General features: G+C 40.8%; 1 long non-coding RNA gene across 1 annotated transcript in view; it reads left to right on the top strand.

The window, feature by feature from the left end:
* Positions 1–19,914, top strand: part of LOC123521890 — a 53,783-nt gene that overhangs the window by 21,065 nt on the left and 12,804 nt on the right. Inside the window, exon 2 of the long non-coding RNA XR_006680233.1 lies at positions 17,677–17,708. This is a non-coding gene — a long non-coding RNA (uncharacterized LOC123521890). The remainder of the gene's footprint in view (positions 1–17,676; positions 17,709–19,914) is intronic.

Raw genomic sequence — 19,914 nt, forward strand, 5'->3', positions numbered from 1 at the left:
TGGTACAGATAGCAACAGGAAACACGGGGAATCCAGGACAGATGACTCCTTCAGGACCAGTGGTGAGAGTGGCGATGCCTGGAGGGTGGAGGGAATGTGGGGTAGAAAGGGGGAACTGATTACAAGAATCTACTTATAGCCTCTTCCCTGGAGGATGGACAGAAGAGAAGAAGGCGGGGAGAGACGTGGGACAGTGTAACATATGACAAAATGATAATAATTTATGAATTATGAAGGGTTCATGAGGGAGGAGTGGGGATGGAGGGGGAAAATGAGGAGCTGATATTAAGGGCTCAAGTAGAAGGCAAATGTTTTGAGAATGATGATGGCAACAAATGTGTTTGGCACATGGATGTATGTATGGATTGTGATAAGAATTGTACGAGCTCCCAATAAAATGATTAAAAAACAACAACAACCAAAAAAACAAGACAAAGTGGATTCCAATTCTTGGTGGCCTCCTGCATGTCAGGGTAGAGCTGTGCTCCCTAGGGCGCTCGATGGCTGGGGTTTAGGAAATTGATTGGCAGGTCTTTCTCTAGGTCCTTTTTGGTTAGCAGCCTTTTGCATCACTGAAGGACTTCCACCCTCATCCAGTATGACTTGATGTTAATTTGACTATTTTCATCTGCAAAAACCTTCTTTCTAAATGAGATAAAATTCACAGATAACAGGATTTAGGGTTTCAACATAACTTTTGAGAGTACATAACATAAACATATTCTACCCATAACATAAACATATTCATTAGAAATACCATATTGTAAATCTGGTCCCTGGTCCTTCTTCCCTGGCATTACCCCAGGAGAGTCCTGTTGATTCCATCCAATAAAGAGCTCTTGAAAATAACCTCTGTTAACAAAGGGGCCACACATTCTGGACAGTCTTGATTTATGTCTTGTCCCTGCATAAATTATAGTTATTATTTCACTCCAAAGTATCCTTGTTTGGATGTTTAATTATGTGATCTCTCTATCTAGAGGCTGCCACATTTAATGTTCTCTGTGTTTGTTTTCTAGCAATAACCTCTAAGTCTTTAAATTTATGTGTGTGCTCTTGTTTCTTTATACTGTATCAAATTTAGACATTCCTATTGACTTTCTGCTATGGTGATTAAGTATTTAGTTGACATAAATCCCCATCTATTCCTTACTTCCTCTGAATAAATGTACTGCTATCACTTTTTCCTGTTGATTGCCTTTGTGACTCTATTTCCTGTTATGTTTATTATGGACAATTTCTGATGACTTTCTTGTTTACAAGCTAGATATATTATTAGTGCCTTCACTCTTTGCCCTTCTCTGCCCATCTCTCTCTCCCTCACCTGGGTCCAGCACTTTTGCTTTTATTTTCATATTGTCAAAGGTAAAAACATTTACGATAGCTAAATATTTCTCCTGTGTTAAATATAAAGACTGACTCTGATGTTATGTCAACATATTTATTCACTGCTGAAGAATACAGTAGTGTGCTATAATTTCAGTCCTTTTTATGTGTTTTGTTCTCTTTAGAATGAAAACCTCTTGCATTCTTTGCTTTTACTACATTTCTAAGTGCTTTCAAGGTCCTAGTTGCTATCTGTGCTATGACATCATCCTTTACCTAGAGCCCTTTCTTCTGGAACCATCTATCTCCCTGCTTTAGAAAGGATGTGCCTTAATTGGTCCCCGGGCTTGCATACCCCATTCTCTGGATTCCATGTTTCCTTCCGTGGGTATACTCATCTATTGTGGCAGGCATTGGGATCAGTTCTCTTGCTGGCCCTGATTTTGAGAAGGGTTGTCTTCATTTTAAGTTTCAGGGGGTTGGGCCTGATTGGTTTAGACCCGTAAAGATAACCCCATTCCTCTATGCTATCATGGTAATCTTATCTCACCCTGCTTCAAAAACCCAAGGTCTAAACTACCTAAACAGGCTGTTTCCCTAGACACAGGGAATGGTTTAGGGATGGCCCAATCATTATTCGTGATGCACAACAAATGAACTTCAGGCAATGTGCATGGCTAGTCACATTCCCTGTCCCTCTGGGTGTTATTGGAAGGTCAGATAGTCACAGATGCTCACTGCATATATCTTGAAATCATGGGTAAAACCAACTTGAAGATGAAAACAAAACAAAATTCAACCAACCTTGTCGCCATCACAGTGCTTCTGACTCAGGATGTCCTTTTAGGACCGAAGATCTGTCCCTGCGGATTTCCAAGGCTGTAAACTGTCATGTTTTCGGAAAGAGAAAAACATTGTATTGTGACTTGAGTGACTGTAGAAAGTCAGTTTCAGTTCAACCATTCGTATGCATCTTGAATCGCGTCATTGATTATAATCCTAATCTAGTTGTCGCTGCACTCCCGTTTATTGCCCTTACGTTAATGTCCATCTATCCTCTAGTCAATAATTTCCCCTCATTTACCCTCCCATTCATGGTAACCATTAATGATGTTTCTTTTAATGTTAAAATATTTTCTTGGCTTTGTGTAACCTGATCTCATACAAAATTTGTTCTTTGCTTATTGACTTCTTTCACTCCCATAACACCCGCCAGAATCATCCATGTTCTGAGGCATTTTGCAAATTCATCCTCATTATTTAACACTGCCTGGTATTCATTGTTTATATGTACTATGGTTTGTTCATTCAGAGATAGTCATTTAGATTTTTCTTGGAGATATATTTGTTTTTTGTTTTTCTCTTATCAATAGTGCTATAATGAACATAGGTGTGCATATATCTATTTGTATAACAGCTCTTATTTCTCTTGGGTATATGCCAAGTGGTGGGATTGCTGGGTCATTTGATATTACAATTTCCAATGTGTTAGGAAGTGTTGTGCTATTTTCTAGAGTGGTTGCAGCGTTTTGAAGTCTTTTCAGCTGTGTATGAAGTTCAAATTCCTCTACACCCTTGCCAGCCTTTGTTATATTCTGCTTTTTGAGCTTTACTAGCAATGTTGGGGCGAAAGGATATCTCATTGTTCTGACTTAGGTCTCTCTAATGGATAGCGCCAAGGAACATTTCTTCCTATGTGGGCTGGCCACCAGAATGTCTTCTTTGATGAGTGTCACCTGCCCACTTCAAAAAACCAAAACAATGGATTGGTTGACATTTTTTGGTTGAACTGTTGAAATTTTCTATAAATTTCAGAGATTAGGCTCGTGTCTGATATGTCAGTGCCAATATTTTTCCCCTGTCTGTTTTCTCTTAGCAAACTTTTGATGAAAGCTTTTGATGTGCATAGTGTCTAATGTGATAAGATAGCCGTCATTTGTTTGTCTTCAATTAGTTGTGTGCTTCAGTTATGTTTGATTGTGTATTATGCCATGTATTAAGACTCTGAAGTTTGTCCCTATTTTTAGTCTTTCATGATTTTTATAGTTCTAGGTTATGCATTTAGGTCTCTGATCCATATTGGGTTTGTTTTGGTATCTGGTATGAAGAATCTGTCCTGTTCAATTTTTCTGCAAATATATATCAACGTTCACCAACACTTTGTTAAAGAGATGAGCTTTCCCCATATCTACTCGTGCCATAGCTCTTACTTCTCTTGGGTCCATGCCAAGTAGTGAGATTGCTGTGTCATAAGATATTTCAATCTCCAATGTTTAAGGAAGTTTCATGCTGTTTTAGAGTGGTTGAAACATTTTAAAGTCCCTCCAGCTGGCTACAGTTTGATGGATTTACTTCTGAGCACTCATATCTGTTGCATTAGACTCCATGTGTGTCATTGTTTGGGAATTTTGGCTACAGTGGCGTATAGTTGATCAAGAAGCATGCGACCTCTTGCTTTGTTCTTCTTTACTAGTGTGTTGCTTATTCAGGATCTCTTTCCTTTCCATATAAGGTTGTTGATTAATTTTTCCATCTCTTAAAAAAATGATGTTGCATGGGGGTGGGGGATGGGGAGGGAGAGGAAAAATGAGGCGCTCATACCAAGGGCTCAAGTAGAAAGCAAATGTTTTGAGAATGATGATGGCAACAAATGTACAAATGTGCTTGACACAATGAATGGATGTATGGATTGTGATAAGAGCTGTATGAGCACCCAATGAAATGATTAAAAAAAATGATGTTGGAATTCGGATTGGGGTTATATTATATTTTATCTTTACTTTGGGGAGTATCAACATTTTCACAGTGTTAAGTTTTTCTATCCATGAACATAGTACATTCTTTTATGTATGGAGATCTCTTTGGGTTTCTTGTAGTTGTCTGTGACAAAAAATGTTTGCACCATAACTCAGGCAAGATGACATATAAAGTTGTTGCAGTCCCTAAATTACCTCTATTTTTGCCTTTTCTCGCTATTTTTCTCATCTTATATTTCTATTTTGCATTTCACACTTTTTTCCTTTGTTTTTTAAAATTATCATGTCTTCTCATTCATATATATGAATGAGGCCACGGAGAACTGCATTTTTGTGTGTATTGTCGGGGTGGTCAACTGGAAGGCCAGACAATTTTGAAATAATGGCTGCCAGGTTGCTCAAAGATAGCAGGGCACAAAAACTACCATAAAACTTTCCATACAATTTATTCGGTGTACTTAGAGAATGACCCATTTTTATTATGAAAGGGCTGCAACTTTGTGGCTTCAAATTATTCTTTGCACATAGGTGGAGAAATGAGATCCGAAACAATTCCTTTCCCCTTAAATGTCTCTCCTCTCTCCTGCCTTCTGTCATAACTGCCATTTCTGTACATTAAGCCTCACAAGGATTCTTCTGGGTAGATAAGTTGCCTCTTTGCTTACTTTTCTTCTGACATTATGGAAGATGCTGCTCCTTCCACTCTGTTTTATTGGCCAGCTTCTAGATCTTCTAGAACATTTGTAAAATATTTCATCTCCTATGGCCTCCCATCTTTGTTGTTTTTTCACCCTAATTTTAAATGTCGAGTTCTTAGAATGGATAGAATAAAGCATATCTACTCATTTTACCATCATAAACCAAAATTTCCATTAAAAAATGGAATTTCAAAGGTGGGCTTTATGAGGAGAACAATGTAATAGAATAGTCCCCGAAAAGGAACGTTGATACAAAAAGGACAAAGATTTTAGCTAAGTAAACACTGTTAGCATTATTGTGGATAAGGTATCAGGAATCAAAGAACAAAAAATCATATCATTGTAAATGAGGGGGAGTGCAGAGTGGAGACCCAAAGCCCATCTGTAGGTAATGGGACACCCCCTTATAGAAGGGTCATGGGAAGTGTAGCAACAATGAAACATCCACTTTCCCTCTAATTCTTAAATGCTTCCTCCCCCTCAACTATCATCATCCCAATTTTACCCCATTACAAATCAGGCTAGACCAGAGGATGTACACTGGTACAGATATGAACCAGAAACACAGGGAATCCAGGACAGATGATCCCGTCAGGACCAGTGGTGAGAGTGGTGATACCAGAGGGTGGAGGGAAGGTGGGGTAGAAAGGGGAACCGATTATGAGGATCTACATATAACCTCCTCTCTGGGGGATGGACAACAGAAATGTGGGTGAAGGGAAACATCAGACAGTGTAAGACATGACAAAATAATAATAATTTCTAAATTATTAAGGGTTCATGAGTGAGAGGGAAGTGGGGAGGGAGGGGGAAAATGAGGAGCTGATGCCAGGGGCTTAAGTGTAGAGCAAATATTTTGAGAATGATGAGGGCAATGAATGTACAAATATGCTTGACACATGGGTGTATGTATGGATTGTGATAAGAGTTGTATGAGTCCTCAATAAAATGATTAAAAAAAAAGCCCACCACCAACAGCAAAACAAATATGAAGCAAAACAATCAAGTTACCCTAAAAAAACGTTGAGAAGGTAAGGATGGCAGGAATTAGATTAATGGAAACAGACTGGCTAGAACAGAATTAATGAGAATGTTGACACAATGCGAACAAGGGAACCTAATTTGCTGTGTAAACTTTCACCAATACATACAATAGTATGTTTTTTAAGAAAAATAATAGAGGGCAGAAACTGAAGGCCTTCTCTGGGAAGGGACACTGATTTTGAGAGGCTTCATGTGCATGGCTAAGGTCCTGTGGCAATTTGGCTGGGCCAGGATTCTCAGTGACCTGGCAGTTGTGGCATAGTCATCCCCTTGATGAGGTTTGCCCTGATGTAATCACTTTCATGATGAGTAGTCAATCAGTTCAAAAGGAGTTCCCCTGGGCTTATAGGCTGCTTCCAATATATGTGGTCTTCCCATAAAACTCTTAAGATTTTTGCTGATCTGGATCCTGCATCTGACTGATCATCATGTGACTTCTAGTTCCTTGAGCTTGAGCTATTGGCCTGCCATATTGCCCCCAATGCTGGGAGTCACTAGCCTCTGTAGTCTGTAAATCACCAGCCTACTATTTCACCTGGTGATCTTGAATTCAGTCACCCCACTAGAAACAGCCTCCTGTCTGACTTGCAGGTCTTCTATTCATCAGCCACTGCCGCTATATGTATGAGTCAGGAGAAGCTTCCAGCCTGACATCAGACTTATGGACTTGAAATATTTAGCTTCTACACCCAGGTACCCAGGTGCACCATTTCATTTGTACCAGGTGTGTCCTTTCATATATATGAAGAAATCCCAGTCTTTTCCCCAAGGAGCTGCTGCTTGATTTGGACTGTCAACCATGTGGTTCAGAACCCTATAGGTAGCCACTACACCACCAGGGCTCTGTACATATGTTTATGTAGAGAGACAACCCAGAAAAAGACATCATGATTATGTTATTCAGCACAAGTTCCTGGGAGAAGACACTCAATGAGAGCATTCTGAACTTGAGAAAGGGGTGCAAATGAACAAAGTTCTGGCTCTGCCATTAACTATCGAAGTGACATTGGACTTTCACCTAACCAAATGAACCACAATTTTCTCATCTATAGAGTAGGGAAAATAATCCTCATCCCCTGAATCTTAGCGTCAATATTAAGGGAGTCATACAATAATCTTTATTGTACCAAATTATTTATTGAAAATTGGTTTCCTCAATGAATTTTCAATCTTGGAAAATCAATTCCTTAAGCCAGAAAAACAAAATAAACATTAAGGAAAATGGCCAGTAAAGTGTGTAAAGTGTATTGAGTGATCACTAACTTAAAATGTAGTATGTGTGCAATAGGTTGCTTACAGCAGTCCCTGGCTTTTTGATGGCAGTTCCCATTAGGGAAATTCATTAGAATTTTGGGAGCAGCCATTCTTTGAATGGCATGAAGTTCTTGTTGCTGTTGTGTCCATAGACAGTCCAAGCATACTTAGCACTGCCCTGCTGTGCCTTAACTCAGCCTTCTCCATGACTGGGATCTCTATAGAGCATTGACTGTCATTAATCAAAATGATATGATTATCTCTGTTAGATCGAGATCTCCTTAAGGGCATGAAATATATCTGAATCATTTTTATTCCTAGTGTGTAGAACCATAGTCCAGTGAAGAGTAGGTACTGAACATATATTTGTTTTACTGGAAGCTATTTGTTTATCAGGGAGACGTCATGTCTGCCTTCCTTCAGTGTGCTATTTAGAATTACTTAAGGACCTACTATACTTACTCATCCTCTTTCTGATTATGTCGAAGGCAGTAGATTTCATTTCTTGTTGCAGGAACTTAAATGAGAGCAGACTGTACGACTCTAGGGCAATGCTACTGCCATTTCTAACTTTGCATTTGATGTGAATTAGGGCACAGGGGAGATGATGAAAAATTTTAAGAAGCTGATGTCTCATCTGGGGCAGATTTCAGCCTCATTGCCATAGACCACATTATACACAACTTCTATGCTAGTGACCTTTACTCTGAGTCTGGAGATGAATGCCATGTTGACACGCTGCTTTGTCAGCATTCTCCCACAGGACATCCTGCTCCAGCGATATAATAATTTTCTACTTTGAATATCACGCATAATCTGTCATTGTTCTCAAGGAAGCGAGAGCAGTGACAATTTCCGTTCGCTCTGTCTAACAGTGATATTGGGTTTTTTAGTGTCGCGTAGTACATAATGTTAGTTTCTTAGCTCATTACACCATAGCCCTTTCTAGAGTCTACAAGACGGTTTAGAATTTGCCAGGTTGTCTGTGATGTTTATGATTTCAGAACATTGAAGATAATTGTAATGTGCTTTTAAAATATGAATTCTTTTATTCATTTATTCTTCAAGCATTTATTAGGAACCCTCTCTCTCAGATAAAGTATTAACCTCTGGCTTTCTGAAACTGCCATTAGCTGGTGAAGATGTTCGAAAACTATTAAACTGAAAAAAGTAGGAAAAAATGTAGTTAATTCTAATATTAGCTTTTAGTTTAGCTGACATGCTTTGTTGCTAACTATAAAGCTGGAAGTTTGAGGCAACCACTCAGAGGCACTTCAGAAGATAGCCCTGGCTATATATCTCTCAAAACTCAGCCATTGGAAACCCTATAGAACACAATTCTACTAACAGTGTTGCTATGCCTCTACGTCTACTTGCTGCTACTGTTTTTATGTATATATATTTGTATGTAAGGAGTCCTGGTGGGACAATGCTTAAGTGCTCAGCTGTTAACCCAAAGTCAGTGGTTTGAACCTACCAACCACTTTACAGGCAAGTGCTGTGACAGTTCAGTTCTGTAAAGATCTACAGCTTTGGAAACCCTATCAGGAGCTTTCATTGTGTCCGATAGGATTACTATTGGTCAACATCAACTCAAGGACATTAGCCTAGTGGTACAACACTTAAGCTCTCGGCTGCTACTGAAAAGTTGGCAGTTCAAATCCACCTAATGTCTCGGGTGGATAAAGGTCTAGTGATACAGCCTACGAAACACAGTGGGGAATTCTCTTCGATTACATGGGGCCACTATGAGCTGGAATCAACTCCAAGGTATCCAACAGCACCCCCACTATCTATGCAAAATCATATACACTATTTCTATATTTATGTGTGTTTAGGTACCATAACTTATGGTGATTGCTGATTCATGGAGATTGGGGTAAAGTGAAATGTCTTGGTATGACTCTTTCATCCATGGTTCTTATAACTCCCACCCAGTGACTAGGTGGGAACATGCAAATAAGATATAGAGGCTCTCAGGGATTGGTCAGTTTTGCCATTTCACAGCTAGGTATAAAGTGAACCATCTCAGAGGCAGGAACAGGGAATCCCATGATCCTTCCGAAAGAAGAGAGACCTATAGAACACATGCAAAATCTCTGTGTGAAGTGGCAGTGAGAGTAAAGGCATCAAAGGCTGCAGCACCAGAATCATAAGACAGACAGTGATCTTCCCAGCCCACAGAACAAGAAAAGTTTAGTGCCCATAGGCAGTGGCTGGCTTACAGAGCACGGTGCCTTCTGGGCATTTTTCAGCACGAAAGGAGCTTTGTAACACTTGCCTGAGCAGGGCAGAGGCCAAAGTTCTTTGTGGATGAGAGGCAAAGGACCAGAGTGAGAAGTGCCTGCTAGCATGACTGAGACGATGTTCTACTGTGGACAAAAGGACTGTATCTTTATAATACTTTCTGATCCTGGCTTGTGGTAACTTCCTGTTAACTTCCCCGATAAACCCACTTAATAGTGAGTCTTGTCTATGAGTTTTGTGTGGCCGTTGTAATCAATTATCAAACCCAGCAGGTGTCAGAATACAGTACAAGAAATTTGGAGGGTGGAGGCATGCCTGACCGCTGCCTCATAGAAATCATCCCAGGCCCGGTGTAGAATGGGATATTCCTCCTGTGTGTAACTGGAGGAGGCCAGAGGTGGCCCCTCTCCCATTTCTTTAGTGATCCTGTATGATAAAGTAGAACTGTCCCATAGGGTTTTCCTGGTTGTAATCTCTTTTTTTTCCTGGTTGTAATCTTTATGGGAGTGATTACCAGTTATTTCTCTTGGGAAGCCACTGTGTGGGTTGAACTGCCAAGCTTTGGGTTAGTTTCTGAATGCTTAACTATTTGTGTCACCAGGGCTCTCTGTTTTTATCTATCTATGGAATAATACAAATAGCTTCCAAAAGTTTGTTATAATTTTTTGGTTGAAGTACTTCAGCACTTTTTTTTTAAAAAAATCTGATCTTCACCAACTCAGAAAATCTTCAGGATATACATGCTTATTTATACACTAAAACAAGTTTCAGGGAAGATAAGTATATTGCCCAAGGGCACAGCACAATATTGTTCAGCTGAGCTGGATTGATTCTTAATGTAGTGTTCTTTTGACTTGAGGCCCTTGGCCTCAAGGAGTTTATAATTCAGATGTTATTTAAGGCTTGCATGCAAGCAGTAATCCATTAAGCATCACCTGGTACCGTGTATTTATTTGCCTATTATAGAATAAGTTGTGGCTGATTATCAGAGATAAAGCAGAACAGTAGTGTTTGTGATAGTTGAAGAGGGCCTGAAAGAGAAGCAGGATCTTGAGGAAGGTGGTGAGGAGATACAAAGGGACAATTTCAATGAGAAGAGAACTGTGCCATTTTGCATATCAGGATGAGAACTACAGGGCCTTATCCTCTAATCCACATGGAAAAGTTAAAAGTATTTTTGTGTAGATAAGTAGCCTGCTGCAATAAGAGATTTTTCTATGGCAATTTGTCAAACAGATTAGAGGAAGAACATTCTGGAGACTTTTAATTTTCTAGTGTTGGAAAGTAGTGACAATCATGTGCTGGCTAGTTCCCAGTTTGTTTCTATTTCCCTTATATAGTTGGGACCAATGGACTATTTGGCTGCACTCTCTCATAAGGCATGTTTTGTCTGCTGAATGCTGACCTGCTCCCATGAAAGGCTGCACGGTGGGTCCTCACCCTTCTGAGTGCATCCCATCCTGGGCAGTGAACAGGCAGAAGGAGCCTGTCTGGCTGAAACATGACTATGACGTGGACTTTGTCTGCAGATGCCCTGGCAGCCTTGTTTTGTCTTGAATATTTCTGAGAATCTGAGCTAATTTTCTAGACAGTAGATACTAAATCTATGGCTACTGACAAATAGGACAGTACATAAACTGGAAGACACTTTTTGTGGGTCTTTACTAGAATGAATCCTGGCAGAGTTTTGTTTTTAAGCTGAATAATGCGAGATTTCTCCAATCGTATTACAGTGGGCTTAAGTTTTGTTTTCTTCCTAAGAACAACAATATGATATTCTTGAACACTTGGGGGCATTTGTGTTACATTCATTTGGTAAAGAAAAATATAAGCCGATATTTAAGTAAACCCTCCTGTGTATCTGGTAAACTTCAATTGGCTGAGAACATTTGTACATAGAGGAAAGTGGCCAGAAGAACCAGTTAAAGCCGTTGCCATTAAGTCCATTTAGACTTAGAGACCCCATGTGTTTCAGAGTAGGACCGTGCCTCTTGAGGTTTTCAGAGGCAGATTTGGGGGCAGGAAGTGGATTGCCAGACTTTTCTCTAAGACAGTTCTGGGTGGACTCAACTGTTGAGCTTTTGACTGGCAATAGACCACCACCCAAGAACTCCAGTAAGAAAGATAGTCAAATAAACAATTGTAATAGTATTTTCCGGGGTGGTAAGGAGTCCTGATGGTACTACTTACCCATCACCTAAGGTCATTAACTACAAGGTCAACTGTTCAAACTTACCAGCCACTCTGAGGGTGAAAGATGAGTCTCCCTGTTTCCATAAAGATTTATGGCCTTGGAAACCCTAATATAAAGTCCTCTATGAATTGGAATTGACTTTTGGGGAGTGGGCTTGGTTTTAGGGGTCTGGGTGACGGGAACTAAACGACTCGTGTATTACCTGTGTCGGGTAGGCCCTCAGAAGGAAAAATGAGAAGGAGTGTATAAAGTAGAGGTGATAAAGGCCGCTAATCACATTGCATTTTAGATAGAGCCATGAATGAGATAGGGCGGATGGGGGAGGGAGTCATGTCTGGAAGGAGACCAGTCAAAGGAAATTGTACTGCTCAGGTGGTGGAAGAAGAAGAACTCTATCAGACTCACCTTGTGGACTTGTTTCACAACTGGGCACCGGTTGTGAGCGGGTGCAGTCTGAATATCTAGGGCATGGATCCCTAAAGCAGGCATGTTCCTGTCCATCAGCCACAGATGTGTTGACGTGAAATTTCTTAATGTGGTTCTCCTGTCCATAATCCCTTTTGTGATGTGTAAAGTCATAGCCTTGATACCTGTGGTCTTAATCTCATGTTGGCATTCTCCCTCATGCTGATGGACAAGACAAAGGTGGGCTATGTGCCGAGTCTTCACTTTACTAGATGGTGTGCATCGAGTCGCGGCCCTTTGTTTCCTTGGGGGTATGATCTGCTGAAAGACAAAACCACTCTTCCATCGAAGTCACTCCTCTGCGTATAAAAGCTTTCTTGGAAGCAGAGAGAGAAAGAGCGAGCAAATCCAGGGACCATCAATGAAGAAGACCCACCGTAGAGAGAACATGTTTGAGATCCCTGCATAAAATGGTACAGGCTGATATTAGATACACCAGAGACCCCGACATGGAGATTGTGAGAGAGCGAAAGAAGGAACTACAATGAGACAGAGCATGGGGGCTGCCTCCCTGAGACCTGTAACCATGTGGCAGCTAGGTGGAGTGGCAAGTAGGCTTCCAGACCCACAGACTGTACAAGCCAAGGGATCACATGGCTGGCAGGCCAGAGAGGCTAGGCACTGGCTGAGTTGACCTGTCATTGACAAATGACTGTATCCTTACTGTTTGCTGATCCTGGCTTGTGGAGACCTGTTACCTTCCCTAATGAACCCCCATAATCGCGGGTTACATTTGTGAGTTCTGTGTGGCCACTGCAATGGATTACTAAGTCTAGTACAAGGGTGTCATGCAAGGAGTGGTTGGTGTCAGAATAGGGTAAAAAAGAATGCAAAGTGAAGGCATGGCTCACCTCTGCCTCATGGCGTAGACTTTGGGCTGGTCAGGAGTTGGAGTCGCCGTCTCCATTTTGTACCTTTAACCAAACCAAACCAAACTCATTATCATTGAGTCGATTCCAACTCAGAATGACCCCATCGAGCAGGCTAGACCTGTCCCTGTGAGTTTCTAAGGCTGTGACGTTTTACAGGAGTAGAAAACTCTGTCTTTCTTCCTCAGAACAGCTGGTGGCTTCGAACTGCCGACCTTGCCCTTAGAAGCCCAACACACAACCACTATGCTACCAGAGCTCCCCGCCCTATGTATCTAGGGGAGATCAGACGATCATCTTGCTTCCTTTCTGCCTTCTTCCTCAGTTCAGTTGTTCTGTCATTGATTGAGTGGCTCTCTGCTGAGATCTGGGGATTGAAGCTTTCTGGAAGAGCTTCCCTGCCTTTAGGGCCCTCCGAGCTCTTAGTCTATTCTCTAAGAGTCACTACTTACACGTAGTGGCTATCCATGTTGCTCGGACTTTTTTCTGGAAATGATAGCAAGTATGCTTACCAGGAAAACAAACAAATGAAAAAACAAGTACATGGAACACAGAGATCCTTGCTTACCTTTCTCCCAGGTTCTCTCTGTATTTTTGGTGAACAAAGAGCTAGCTGGCTCGTACATGTTCATTAGCCCTGCAGAGAGGCCTAGGGAGGTGTCAATTTGGCCTTTGTCTCCCTAGCCCCATTAAGGGACTTGCCCACTCGAGCAAGGGTCATGCTGCAGGGAATTATAAGGTTCCTGTCAAAGTAGAATCCTCATGAACTTTTTGGTTCCAGTCCTCAGAGGCTTGCAGAAGTTGCAATCAGAATAACAAGAATAGGAGCCAGGAAAAAAAGAAGCTTCTTTGGGGAAAGATACACTTGAAATCGTTTAGTGTAATGTTATATGGGATTCCACATCTGCTTTTCCCACACTCATCATGCCGATAAAACATGCACCTGTTAGTTTTTCATCAGAAGCCATATTTCTCATCTGTCTTGCTTGACCTTGCCACAGACATTTCCCTTTGAGCACTCACTTGGATTTTTGTACCGAATGGAAGTTGGAAGTGATTTCAAAGGAAGACAATTTCTTTTGACATCTCATGTATGACCCATTTATCTCCTTACAGAATATAGAAAAAGTATTGGAAGCACTAGAAAATAAGCATATGAGACTCTAGTTTTATCTCCATTATATGTAGGCATGTATATATACGTATAGTTTTTTTCTCCCCAAAATAATATGGCATGATTACGTGTGAGTGAGTTGTGTCCAAATATCTGGTATGCTTTATGGGAGGAAGCAGGAAGGTGTACACTGTTTCCAAGTACTAGTGTCTTTTCATTTATTTAATTGATTTTGCTATGGGAAATTTCAAACATAGATAAAAGTAGAGAGAAGATTATAATGCACCCTTAAGTACTCATCACTGGGCTTCAGCAGCACTCAACTAAGAGTTAATTTTTTTCTTCTATACTGTTACACCCCCAACTCCTCTTGAATTATTTTGAAGCAGATCCTAGACATTGTTTCATTTCACCTGAAAATACTTATATACATATATATATATCCAAAAATATATGTACTCTTTTTTTAACACACCCAGTACTGCATCCCACCTGAGACATAACAATAATTTGTATTACTATTAAATGTCCTGTCAATATTCAAATGTCCAAAGTAAGGCTCCAATAAGGCTCCAGACTTTTCATTTAGTTGTTATTTCTTAAGTATCTCCAAATCTAACCCAATACCCCCCCAAAAAAACTTACTTCCACTAAGCCAATTATAACTCATCTTGACATTATCTAGGTTTCTGAAGCTATAAATCTTTATGAGAGCAAATAGCTTCATCTTCAATCCACAGACTCACTGTTGGTTTTGAACCATCAACCTACAATTAGTAGCCCAATGCTTACTTGATAGCAAGACCAGAAATTGAATCTAACAACTCCTTTCTTAACTATGCAATTTGTATGTTCAATGAATTAGCAGGTTGTCCCATAGATTTACTCACATAATTGCTTGTTGATTGCCGTCATATAAAATTACTTACTATGTTTCTCTGACCCACTGCTTCAGTTCTTGTAAACTATTAGGTCAAAAGTTTTGGCCAGATTTGGTTTGGATTTTTTTGGCAAGGGGGTTGACATTCCATTGCATCACATCAAGAAATATATTGCTCATCTTTCCTTGGTAATGTTGAGATTGATCGTTAGGTTCCAGTGTTGTCAGGTTAGTGTATCCATAAGCAGATTCCTAAGTCACTTTTCACTCAATGACTATAGAAACCATTGATAACCACTGTTTAGATTCACTTTTTAAAAACTTATAAATTCCAATATGATGATACTCTAGTATCATCAGTGGGTTTTGAGTCAAGAATACAGTTAAGTAGTACAAGGCAATAAATTGTGTATTATGGTTTGCAGCCAGATTGTACTTAACTGTGTTTTAAATTTTATATTATTAGCTAAATTAATGACATTATCAATAGAATTACTTATACCTCAGAGAGATGATTGCTAATATTCTCTAACATTAAATGACAATGATGTCTCTAAGGTGAACCAAAAAATCATATCACTGTGAATGAGGTGGGCAGTGCAGAGTGGAGACCCAAAGCCCATTTGTAGGCCACTGGACATCCCCTTACAGAAGGGTCTCGGGGAGGAGACGAGCCAGTCAGGGTGTGATGTAGCAACGATGAAGCATACAACTTTCCTGTAGTTCCTAAATGCTTCCTCCCCACCCACCCCCTACTATCATGATCCCAATTCTACCTTAAAAATCTGGCTAGACCAGAGGATGTACACTGGTACAGATAGGAACTGGAAACACAGGGAATCCAGGCCGATGATCTCTTCAGGACCAGTGGTATGAGTGGCGATACTGGGAGAGTGTAGGGAAGGTGGGTTGGAAAGGGGGACCCTATTACAAGGATCTACATATAACCTCCACCCTGGGGGACGAACAACAGAAAAGTGGGTGAAGGGAGACATCATACAGTGCAAGATATGACCAAATAATAATTTATAAATTATCAAGGGTTCAGGAGTGAGGGGGGACAGGGAGGGAGGGGAAAAATGAGGAGCTGATGCCAGGGGCTTAAGTGGAGAGCAAATGTTTTGAGAAGGATGAGGGCAATGAATGTACAAATGTGCTTTACACAATTGATGTATGTATGGATTGTGATAAGAGCTGTATGAGCCCCCGATAAAATGATGTTTTAAAAAAGATGTCATTGAGTCAGTTCTGACCCATAGGAACCTTTTGCACAACAGAACAAAACTCTGCCCGGTCCTGTGCCAGCTTCATAGTCTGTTCCTATGCCTCAGCCCCCGTGCCAATCCATCTCCTTGAGGCCCTTCTTCTCATTTGTTGCCCTGCTGCTACCTTACCTAACTAACATAAGCTCCTTCCCCAGGGATCGATTTCTCCTGACACCCTGTCCAAAGTCTGTAAGATGAAATCTTGCCAACCTTACCTCTAACGAGCACTCTGGAAGTGTTTTATTTTTTTTAATCGTTTTATTAGGGCCTCATACAACTCTTATCACAATCCATACATACATCAATTGTGTAGAGCACATTGGTACATTCATTGCCCTCGTCATTCCCAAAACATTTGCTCTCCGCTTAAACCCCTGGCATCAGGTCCTCACTTTTTCCCTTCCATCCCCTCTCCCCCCTCCCTCATGAACTCTTGATAATTTATAAATTATTATTTTGTCATATCTTGCCCTATCTGGAAGTGTTTCTTTTAGACAGATCAGTTTGTCTTTTTACCAGTCTGTGGTACTGTCAATATTCTTCTTCAGCATTATAATTCAAATTCTTCCTCAGTTTTCTTTATTCAGTATCCAACTCTCACATGCATATGAGGCAATTGAAAAATACCATGGCTTTGGTCAGGAGCATCTTAGTCCTTAAAGTAACGTTCTTGCTTTTCAATACCTGAAGAAGTCTTGTGCAGGAGATTTGCCTACCCAATGCAACACATCTTTTGATCTCTTAACTGCTGCTTCCATGAGCATTGATTGTGGATTCAAGCAAAATCCTTGACAACTTCCAACTTTCCTCTACTCATCGTGATGTTAAATATTGGTCCAGTTGTGAGGATTTGGGTCTCCTTTACACTGAGTTGTCATCCATCCCGAAGGCTGCAGTCTATGCTCTTCATCAGCACGTGCTTCAGGTTCTTCTCACTTCCAGCCAACAGGTGACATGAACCAGAGACATATATGAACCGAAGACATACGAATGGTACTTGGGATCACACTTAACTCTAACTACAATCTAAGAATACTTTGTTTTATGACATGGCTCTGCTTGAGACTCATCCCCGTGAAGAGATCACTGAAGATATGGGTGCTATAGCAAAGTGTGGTGAAGAAACTAGATGCTGCCAGTCGATCAGAAAGAATAGTATATGGGGTCTGATAACTTGTTTTCAAACAAGCAGCCATCTAAATGAGGCCCCAACTAAGTCCACCTGGAAGAAAGACACAGTCTGAGTGATTCAGGGTTCTGAATTATATAATCCAAATCTAAAGGAGGGAATGGGTTTTGGCATTTCTATTGTGAACCCCTGGTTTGCAGAAGACTATGGGTGAAAGTGGGAGGCCCAAATCCATTTGCTGGGTTTACACATGCATTAAACCTCTAGTGAGTCCCCTCTGACTACAGTAGAAGGATGCGAATGCCTTGTTATCTGTCACACAGTGTATTTTAAAGATGATTGTAGTAGATATAATTAGGTTAAGATCTAACATCTTATTTGTTCCCCGTTTGACTCATTTGAAAAGTTGTTTCAGCTTTTTTTTTTTTTTTTTAGGTGAAAGGAAATACACATGGATTAAGTCTCTGGTGAGTCTCCAGTGAACATAGATCAGGGATGTGCTAGCCTTGCTGTCATGCAGAGAGCATTGGAAAGTGGATTACAGCAGATGTATTGAGGTTAAAATGTAACACCTTATCATTCGATCTCGCTTTTGACTCATTTTAAAGGTCTCATTTTTAGTGTTTTCTGCTTTATTTTCAAATGAAGTTTTTCTCAATTTTATTTTGTTATTGTTATGCTTTTTTGCTTGTTTATTGTCTTTGTATGTTTGGGGGTATCTGAAATCCAGGATGGGCGAATCTACAGAGATCATAGCTGAATTAGTAGTTTCTTGTGGGTATGGAAGGAGAGGTTAGGAGGAAATGGGGAGCTAATAATGAGGAGTAACAGAAAGATGAATGTGTGCTCAAATTGATTGTGATCATACTTAATGGAGCTGTTATGGTTGCACTATTGAATTATATGATATGTGGACCATGTTCCAACAAACTGTTTTACAAAAAGGAATACAGTTAAGTATTGGCAAAACATGGTACCATATTCAACATCGTTACATGGAAAGGAAAATCAAGAGCACTAGTAGTTTCTTTCTTTTAAAAAAATAGTTTATTTTGTTGTTAAACGTATACACAGCAGGACATAGACAAACTTACCAGTTTCTAGATGTACAATTCCATGCCATTGCACATTCTTCAAGCCATCCAACCATTTTCACACTCTGTTTCTAAACTGTTCCTCCCTAAAACATAAAACCCATACGCTTTCTATCTGTCTTACTTATGTAGTGTTGCTGTCACCGTAAATGGATGGATTTAGCAAAAAAAAATTACTTTCTCACGGTTTAGGAGGTTAGATGTCTGAATTCATGATGCTTGCTCTAAGGCAGAGGTTCCCAAACTTATTTGTCCTAAAAAAAAAGCAAAACTCTCAGCCATCAAGTTGATTCTGACTTGTAGTCATTATACCTCCCCCTTTTCAGGAAACAAACAAACAAAAAATTACTCAGCAAACCCTGGCAATGAGCGGTGTTGTGCTCTGGCCTGTCAAGGACAAGGAAGTGTAGGTGTCTGCATTGGCAGCCTCCCTGCATCATTCGAGCTTTCCCAGGGGCAGTACCGGCCACCTTGGGACACAGAGCTACAGGGAAAGCTTTCTTCTGCTGCCTCGGGAGGAAAGCCCTTGTCTCTTTAACTTTGGAGGGTCCAGTATTCCACGGAGATCTCTCTGTGTTTTGGCATCACTTTTCCCTGGGTCGAGGAGGTTCAAAGCACGGGAAACCCTAGTCCAAATGATGTACTCTACGCCCAGATATGCTTGTTTAGTGCTACTGAGCTCCCGGGGAGTCCAGGGGCATAGTGGGTTTCCAGTAGGGCTGCTAAATTACGTTCAGCAGTTGGAACCTACCAGACCACACCGTAGGACAAAGATGGGGCTTTCTACTCCAGTAAATATTTGCAGCCTCAGAAATTCAAAGGGGAAGTCCCACCCAGCCCTACAGGGGCTCTATGAGTGAGAATGTACTCGAGGACAGGAAGCTTTGTTTCTGAGTAACTGAAATCACATCTTCTCTCTTCTTTCACGCTTGAAAGATAAAAGGTGATGTAAACCACACTCCAGTGAGAAACTCCTCTAATGTGAACAGGGAGGTGACCTTAGTAAGGGTGGTGACTTAAAAAAGGGTCCCGTATTTCATCCTAGTTAGAGCTCCATAGCCTAACAAACAGAACCCCAAGCCTGTCTCATTCATCTCTCAAAGATTAGCATTTACAACACAATCGCAAACATGCGAATGCTCATGCAGTACTGGGAAGCATCATCTAGTCGTTTGGACACAGATTTCGGAGGGATATAATCCAATCCCTGACACTATCTAATTCTCAAGCTGCAGCTGTCCATTTGATAGGAGCCCTGGGGGTTACAAGTTGGGCTGTGATACACATGGTCTACAGTTCAAAACTACCAGCCACTCCGCTGGAGAAAGACAAGGCTTTCCATGCCCATGGATGGTTACAGGCTCAGAAATTCACAGCGCCAGTCCTACCCTGTCCCATAGGGTCGCCGTGAGTTGGAATTGACTTGATGGCTGTGGGTTTAGATGTTTATTTGAGCCCAAAAAGGTAGTTCTTTAAAAAAGCATCATGCTAAACGCAGGGAATCTAGGACAGATGAACCACTCAGGACCAGGGGTGACAGTGGCGATACCAGGAGGGAAGGGGGGTGTAGAAAAGGGGA

The sequence above is a fragment of the Echinops telfairi genome, unplaced genomic scaffold, assembly GCF_000313985.2.
Source record: "Echinops telfairi isolate 266 unplaced genomic scaffold, ASM31398v2 ScPeMD7_443;HRSCAF=831, whole genome shotgun sequence".
Lineage (NCBI taxonomy): Eukaryota > Metazoa > Chordata > Mammalia > Afrosoricida > Tenrecidae > Echinops > Echinops telfairi.